The sequence below is a fragment of the Anarrhichthys ocellatus genome, unplaced genomic scaffold (genome assembly GCF_004355925.1).
Source record: "Anarrhichthys ocellatus isolate YVR2014 unplaced genomic scaffold, GSC_Weel_1.0 scaffold4, whole genome shotgun sequence".
In the NCBI taxonomy this organism is placed as follows: domain Eukaryota; kingdom Metazoa; phylum Chordata; class Actinopteri; order Perciformes; family Anarhichadidae; genus Anarrhichthys; species Anarrhichthys ocellatus.
Window position 1 is genome coordinate 12,008,616 of NW_022280034.1, and position 9,154 is coordinate 12,017,769.

General features: G+C 41.5%; 1 long non-coding RNA gene across 1 annotated transcript in view; it reads left to right on the forward strand.

The window, feature by feature from the left end:
- The first annotated feature begins 273 nt into the window (after nt 1-273).
- Nucleotides 274-9,154, forward strand: part of LOC116381754 (uncharacterized) — a 48,697-nt gene continuing 39,816 nt past the window's right edge. Inside the window, exons 1-2 of the long non-coding RNA XR_004212675.1 lie at nt 274-395; nt 565-653. This is a non-coding gene — a long non-coding RNA (uncharacterized LOC116381754). The remainder of the gene's footprint in view (nt 396-564; nt 654-9,154) is intronic.

Consider the following 9,154-nt stretch of genomic DNA (forward strand, 5'->3'; position numbering starts at 1 on the left):
TTTGCATATTTATTGCTAATCATCTGTCAATGTTAATCATTTTCTGCCTTGGCCATTACGTTTTCTCACAAAGACTAACAGTGACGTCATGCTAATAGAGCTCATTTGAATTAGTACTAGCCAATCACAGCACAGTAGGAGGTCCTAGGCGGAACAGACATGTACCTGTACCACCAATACCTGTAACTCACCTATCGTCCTGCTCTGCCTATGACAGGTATAATTACCCCAAAGAACCACCTGTTAGCTAACCTATTTAATAGGTGCCTCGTCTTTCCCTAACTCACTAACGTTAGCTTAGCTATATGAAAACAGTTATTGGTGAATTAATATGTCCACAAGTTCGGTTAATAGAGAGTAAGACCACCTGTTTGAGTTACTGTAATCAACAGAAGGTGAATACGTGTGTATGTTTAATATTGTACTAATTTCATGTAGTCGTGTAAATGTTCTTTGTAAAATGCTAATTGCGTTTAGCGCGTTAGCATGCTAGTGATATTAGTGCAGTGCTAACGTTAGCGGGCTTCATTACTGTAGCTTAAATTGAACTGTTGCCACCAACAGGACCACCTGTTGGACTCTTGCAGCACCCGTCCCGAGACCTTCTCACAACCTTTGCCCACCATGATGTTCATCTCCCTCCCAAGCTTCAGGTAACATTTCACAGACGTATGAGTTCAACTGACGTTGCACGTGTGTTTGCACTAGCAGGTGAAGCAGATATTTGTTTTAGGCCATTAACTTTCAAGCTAGGGCTCGTGTGTTTTGTTAAAGGACATTGTTTTACTTCAGGTAGTGAGTATCCAGTTCTTATGTATAGTATAGTTCTTTAATAATAATAAAGATTCAGCCCCTATTTCTCTATTTTTCGGCCGGCGAACGCGGAACGCCGGCCAGCCCCAGCTGTTTTTTGTTATTGTTCCGGGTTCAAAAGGTCACACATCCCGTTGTCTGTTACGTGAGCGCAGTCCACTGAAAACATTATATTTCCCACAATTTAAGCTTCTGCATTTTCCAAATGCACTAGTATTATTCAAACGTATTGTTCGGTTTGTCAGCCTCGTACCAAACGGTTTAATACGAATACGTGTATTATTACACCAATAGAAACAAATAACCGTAGCTCAGTAGGACAGCACAGAAGGCCCAGGTGTAAAATGCACGGCCCGCCACTGCTGTAAACTAAGCGATATGAGTGCACCGTGATGCAAAACATCTATGCTGTTGTTAATATTGACATTTATTTCCAAACATATTCAAATCTCTATTTCATGAGTAGAAAATCTACTGTTTCAAATCAGCCCTGAACCTTGCAGGCCATTGCTGACATAGAGCTGACTGGACGGCACTAAGCTAAAGCTATGTCCTTAAATGTATCTTAAAATAGGATGTTTATATGCCCAACAGGCAACTCCTGCCTCATACATCCATGCACTCAGTCTTCCTCAGCCCCTTGCACACTTTTTGTTGCAGTGGGTGGAGTGGGTCATGTTTCCTCACCACACGTTTGGAGCTTTTAGTGTCTCCCACATCACTTTTTTGTTTCAAAGCTAGTCATCTGGTCTCTACCCGATGATGTGTTGTGATTGGCGTGGTGATATTCATTGAATTATGCTTTGTTTGAATTACTATATTTTTTTATTAATAACAGGAACTTTCAGAGTGGGCTTTGTAGAGATGACCATCGCTGAATGGTCACACAAGTGTGCTTCAACTCTTGTACTCCTTCATTCATAATATATAATATAAAATAAATATAAAACTAAGTAATTCAATTAACTTCACAGTTTAATTAATAATGAATTCATGTTCGATCTGTTAGGGTTTTTAAATTACATTGTTCCCTGCTGCCACACGACCGAGTTATTGTGAGCGATACCCACCAAAGTTGACTCAACATTATTATCCTCGCACAGCAACTCTTCTAAAAACAGATCCAATAAAAGAGTGCCGAGGCTGAGAGTAGAAGCCGTGTATGTGTCTGGAGTGACAGCTTAACAAACCGGCAGACAGACAGCCAGCCAGTGAACCTTATTACATGTATATATGGAAAGTCCGCATTCCCTGCCTCTGCTTCTCCACTGTAATTCAAGCGGTAAAAGTGCGCGGACCAGAAACATGCTGAGGCAGCGAGGAGAGATGGTAATCAGATTAGTTTTTCTCAAAACTTTCATGCGAGGCAGAATGTGGCCGTCATTTGAGGCCGTGTCACTCTCGTCAAGGCCCGCGTTGATCCTGATGAGTCGTGGCGGCTTGACGGACGGTGATGAAGAGCAGGAAAAAATGCGAGTCCCTGAGTGTTTAGCTGACTCGGCTGCTTCCGAGCATCGGATCAGCCCCGGAGAAAGAATCAAAGCTAATAGGATTCAATAAAGTCTCGCTGCAATTGATCATTCTGTAGTTTAAGAAAGTTGAGGCTCACACACACACACACACACACACACACATAGATATCCGCTGCTCACACCCGTCATGTCACACGGAGTGAGATGGCCTAGATAGGTAGATGGGGAGACAGGCAGGGTGTTAGAGGGAGCAGAAAGGAGAAGGGATCTGAGGCCAGATTCATTTCCACCTCCAGTGGAGGGAGACCACCTATTTAGCCTGTCTGTGAGAGGCCAGGCCACAGGGACGATAACAGATCACAGCCCATCAGCCGCTGGAGCTCAAATCTAACCGACGGCGCTGAGAAGAGAGTTCATGACTGCGTTTCACCAACTTACGACTTCAATTTCCATATCATTAGGCTCGTCTGCGTTCCATTTCCACAGGAATACAAATAACAGCTGTCATGAATTTAACAGTCTAGTTTGTGTGATGAGGTTATGTAGAAAAATATGTTTTCCCACTCCTTTTTTTACGCTGATTTTGTCATATCGCCAGCATATAACTTCGTTACGCCTCGCGCAGCAAGTTGCTCGCACGGACAGAATGATCTTCCTCTCTTGTTTGGTGAGTGAAAGAATGGAGGAGGAGCCCCACTCTCCTGTCTTCCCACCTCATTACCCACACCTGCATAGGACTGCGGGGATCCTAATTTAAGTCACTCGTTAGCACCGTGCTAATGCGTTCTGACAGCAACAAGAGAGGGGGATGGAGGGAAGGTGACAGAGAGAGAGAGATCGAAGGAGAATGAGGCCGAGGGAGGGAGAAGGTGGAGAGAACAAGGCTCGGAGACAGGAAACCGGGAGGAGGGGAAGCGCCTGTGTGCTACAAGAACTGTTCTTATTTCTTGCTTTGATTTCCATAAAATGAGCATCATCCTAAATCATCCGGGCCCTCCGCTGTTGGCCTCGTATGCATAAACCATTAGATTCCCCTCGCTAATGCACATAAACTAATGAACACAATATCGTTTCTCCACTACCGAACGCCGCGGCGCAACGGGGAAATCAAATAAACGCCTGTTTACCAAATAGATTCTTCTGTGTCTGTTAGGGCTACCACCGGTTGATTGTATGTTTTGCAGCAGATGCAGCCACACGGTAGCTACAAACGGCACGACACAGCGGCATGCTGGTTAATGGATCGGAAGAAATTACCAAGGGAGTTGGTGTATTTGACTTCTGAGAGTGAAGCGGGGGTAATTTACACCTCCTAATGTGTTTGGAACAAGGTCGGAAAGATTTTGAATGAAAGCGAATCCCTTTGTCAGCCTGTGATGTGGAAGGATATATCCTCCATTACCTCACAATTGCAAGAAACAATGTTCACTTCTACCACAAATCCCATTTTGCTGCCCCGAGTGAAACGTTTTACAGGATTTCCATATTAGGCCAGTTCTATCCCATATTTAGCAATGTATGTCTCCTCCACAGGACTGCTGGTAAAAGACAATCAAGAGAGTCATACCAGGGACAACATGGGGTTTGTAGGTCTTTACCAAAGCAGGCTGAGATGCTTGAATTCAGTTTGTTTGTTTTTTTTTTTTTTTTTTTTTTTAATTTAAAGTTTTCTCTTGATTGTAACATAAAGACTTGAGTATTCTGTTGGATGGTGAGTTTAAAGACGTCAGCGAAGACTTGTGGTGTTTCCATCTTTAGTCCCGACAGCTTACAAATACACTTGCATTTGCACCACATGTTTTTATGCAACAAGATATTCAGCTTTAATCCATATTTGTTGGCATTCAGCCTTTTAAAACAACCTTTTCCACTGCTGTCAAAAACTGTCTACTCCCCATACTGTAATAATGTGTTCATCAACAATTCAACAGCACCATACAATTACATCTACTTAACCACAGTGACACAAAATCAGAAGCGTGCTACCATGTTAGCGAAGCATAGAGAAAGTAAGAGGAAAAAGAGAGACTGAATGTAAAGCTAAATTCATAAAAAGCGTTACATAATTGATAGCGGTGGGAATCTCGAGGTATTCGATTTGATTCAGAGGGTTACGATGAGATTATAAATACGATACATGATTTATTTTTTCTCACTGTGACTGGCTGCTATTTTTCAAACCTTGCAGATTTGTAATGATTCACAACGTTGCAAAGAGAACCAACAAGAAAAGGAAAATAATGAGGCCTGTAGCGCCATCCGGCATCTTCTGAGTCACAGAATTGTCTTTCAAGTACCCCCCCCCCCCCCCCCATAATTGAATATCTTTGTGTTATGGCGGTCAGGTGAGGACCATTATCGTGGCCGACAGTTATCGTTGATAATCTTGTCATATCGCCCCAGGCCTATAGAGACCAAAGAAATGTCAGAGAAGGTCTGAGGCTGAACTCATAGCCAGGATGTAGCAGGTGTCTTAGGTCAACTGAGTTTCCAGGACGCCCATTATTTCTACACACAACCTTCCAAAAGTCTAACGTTTGTGTGTTTGAAGGCTCAGAGTCAGTCTGAGGGAGAGCAAGTGCAGCCATGGATCCCTCTAAAACTCGACAAACGGAATAAGAGAGAAGGTTGGAGAGGCGGGGGATCAGCAGGTTCATCTTGACAAATATGATAAAATGTTCCAAACCCACTCATTAGTCCTGACCTGGTGTATAATTCGAAGGCAGAGAAAGAGACAAGAGAAAGAGGAAGGAGAGCTGATGACAATATGCTGCGCGTTGGCATTTGCAGATGAAAAGAGACCGTCTGACTTTAAAGGCACTGGAAGATGAGTGTGAGAAGAAAGATGGGAAATAATAAGAAAATGCCAGAATTAATGCACCTGCAGCAGAAATGACACTTTTTATATTGTTGATAGTAAAAATCTAAAACCATTGGGCCAGAAGGTAACTAAACAGTTCCTCTTATAGAGTAGGATTACTAAAGTCTGAGCATCAGGAACATCGGGAGATATGTAATAAACAAACTGCAGAGAGATTAATAGTATAAATACGTTCAGCCACTGTGGAGAGATCAGTGTCTAAAGAACAAGAACAACATGGTTTTTAATGGATAAGTTGGCCAACAGAAAGGTCTAAAGGTTGTATACATTTCTTTTTTGGCGAAGACAAAAGGTGCATCCTAGTCGAGACAACTTCGACAAACATCAGTTCAACTGAAATAACCTGTTGTGACTCCTGCACACTGTCAGCACAGAACATATTAAAGCTGCTATGGTCATTGCTTTTATCCTAACAATTAATGAAATGGCTTTGTTTGATGTGAAAGTGATTGCTAGTGGTGAGGACCTTCACAGAGAATTGTCACCAGACTGTTCACCTCAGCTCTATGTAGCATTTTAGCATCTTTCCCCTCATTGTTCTGGTTATACAACCTTGCACCAAACGGCAGACAGACACAGATAGACTAGCTGGTGAACATAGACGAGCATTTTGCAGGTGAAGCGCCAGATATTTCAGAGAGTTGGTGGAGACAAAAACAGCTAGATGTCTAAATACAGTTTCAAAAACAGTCAAATTTAAAGGTATTTTGTCTAAAATGAATATGAGAAGCATCCATAAACGGTCATTTGAGACACGAAAAGGAACATTTCAAGAGGACTCGGAGGAGGAATACGGTTACATTTATATTGGCAACTTGAAATGAGATTACTGACCCGATGAACCGAGTACAAGCCTCCGTGGTGCAGCTAAACAAAGACCCATTTTAGTGTCGGACATACAAAACGTGACCCTCATCTATCCCTGGATGCAGATCCAGCAGGTGTCAACTGCTCCTTTCAAATCCTGTGTGAATGATTCCATCAGCAGATCACAGATTTCACCTTTATTCTGTTTTCTGTACAGTGTAAAACTTGTATACATAAACTTTTAAATGATTAGGTTCTGACTGGTATATGTATTTTCAATGCATATTTTTTTTTTTTTGTTTGGATAATGTTAGAAAGGAAATGTAGGGCTCTGCATGCACTTCAGCAGATGAGATGAATATGCGGTATAAATAACTATGCAATTAATATTTCCTCTTGTCCTGACTGTCTTTGCATGCTGGTAATGCAGCCTCACCATTCAGAAATATGACAACAGAACGCTGAATAATCCCTGATTGAAAATCATATTGGGAAGCCTGGAGCACAAAGATACGAGTTTTAATTTGGTTTGCCGATGCATTTTTGAGGGATAAACGAGCAGATAGCGGCGTGATCTTAGACGGGCGCAGATGGATTTCCTGGTTATTTCTTCACGGTTGACTGTTTGTGTAGCGTGTAGTACCACACTGGTAATGAGATTTTTTTTAAGCTGAAGTAATATTCAAATGCTGCACTGGTAGGTAAAGAAGAGAATATTCAGAAATGCATGCATTAGTTACAGCTCTGAGGGTTCAAGTTAAGCTACCTGCAGGAGATGAATAGCTGAGTATCAGTTGACTATTAGCTAAACCGGTCCCCCGAAAACCAATAGTCTGCTAGCTTAAATAGGTGCACACTCGTATGTAACGTGCACTAAAAGGCATGCACGGTCGACATATCTATGTAAACAAAGCACAGAGAAGCTTGGATTACAACAGTGTATCTCTTTAGCCATTCTGTGACCAAATACACAAGCACAAAGGTGTGAAGATCGGATTAAACCGTGTGTTCTTCTGCTCCATTGGTAGCATGTCTGGCTAACAATTAGTCAGGGGTGGAATGTAACAAGTACAATTACTCAATTACTGTACTTATACACAATGTTGAGGTACTTATACTTGAGTATTTCAATTTTATGGTATTTTATTACATTGAATCTATTCAGCACATTGATCTGACAGCTTTAGTTACTTTACAGATTCAGATTAATAATACTAAATATGATCAACTCATAAATGTTTTACTGTGGATTCAACTACCCAGCAGTATATTAAGCAATTGAAATGAGCTCCATCTTTACCAGCTGCAACGTTACAGTAGTGAACACATCAATGCATCAATAATAATAATCATGTAATATATATTATTCTGCATGAGTACTTTTACTTTTGGTTCTTTATGTATAGTTTGATGATAATACTTTTGTACTTTTACTAAAGTAAAATTTGAATGCAGGACTTTACACTATTGCTACTTTTCCTGAAGTAACTTATATGAGTACTTCCACCACTGTGTGTTAGCATTAGTTTATTGAAATATGAAAAGTCTCTTCTTTATTAACTCGCACTCTGTTTTCAGATACTGTTCACCTCTCCAGCTAAAGTAAAATGAGTTCTGCCGTATGGTAAAGTAAGGTTATGCAACGTGACGTTTGAAATGAATGAAATGGCACCTACAGTCATGATGAGGTGGAATGTGACCTGCTCCACATTATAAATCATATTACATAGTCTCACTTCTTAGCCTACCCTTCCATCTCTTTTAGAAAGAAATAAAAACATTGTTTTCTTTCCCCCTGCAGCTGAATATATGAAGAATACGCAGGCTGAGCCAGTAGATTCCAAACCTTTTCACTCCAACGACCCTGAAGCTGACACAGATACGTTTTGGTTCCAGATGGTTCCCATCTGATAGAATCTTTTGCTTTTAGATGTTTTAATACAGTAAGTGTATGAAACCCATGACCAACATAGTCATACATGCTGTCATTGTGTTACTTATGGATGAGACTATAATGACAATAGATGGTTCCCCATTTAGCTGGAACGCACTCAAGGACTTTATTTCCATGTCTTCTACATTAGCCGGTGAGGGTGGTGATATTTTTAACTTTTGGCATGATATCGCGTAAATAAATAAATAGCCATAAGGTGCATATTTCTAAAACAAAAGAAGTCAGCCAGAGACAGTCAATTCTGTATTTTCTAAATAACTCCTGACTTCTAAATCAAATCTGTGCCGCAGAGTTAATGTCATTTTAATATTATGCTGAGCTTCTGAATCTGCATTTGTCCTGTGTTCAGAAAGACCTCTCAGGCACATCTATAGTCAATGACGTGAGCCATATTCTGCTTTGTCCTTGTCCAGCGCACCAGAGTGTGTTTCCATCTTGTTGACCTCTGCCTCTGCTTAGAAGGCGCTTTCCAGCTATTAGCCTAATTTGCTGTGGGCTCCTGCAGTCCTGTAAGAGGAGCCGTGAAAGGGTTCCAGAGCACAGTGTACCTTCACAGTCGGCTTGTAATTAGCACAGATTGAAGCGCGGTGCCTCAGCACCCCCCCCCCGTGCACGGTGACAGATGCCTTGAATGATAAACACGGTGTGCCACCATGTTGGGATGCTTTTACAGTTGCATTTCAAATTCTGAATCAACATGAAATATGAAGCGTGTTGACATTTGGCTTCATGGAAGCACGGCACAGTGCGAGTGGGATCATTTAACCTTTTCATTTAACCTCTTAATGTTTTTTTTTTTTCAGGTGCAATTTAAAAGAGTTCACTCCTTTACCTTTGGCTCCTGTAATAGTGTCAGTATCTCAATACGAGGGCTTTTAACACTGGCTGGAAGATGAAATGGGTTTCATTGTGTGTGTGTGCGTGTGTGCGTGTGTGTGTGTGTGTGTGTGTGTGCGGCTCGTGTTTGTGTGTGAGATGGTGTACTTTCCAGTAAGGAGGGTCAATGTCACCGTATAACTGGGAATAGCCGCGTTATCTACCTGCCGTTTCTGTTCCACTTGACACAAGGGACGGCTGTCGAATGAATCAACGTTTAAGGGCCTCCGCCACCAACAAATAACCCCATTAACTTTGTGGGAGGATGGAGAGAGCACTCCCGTGGACTCGTCCCTGTTAATAATTAAAAACACTGATGCTGTTGTCACTTTTCATGACTCAAATTTAATG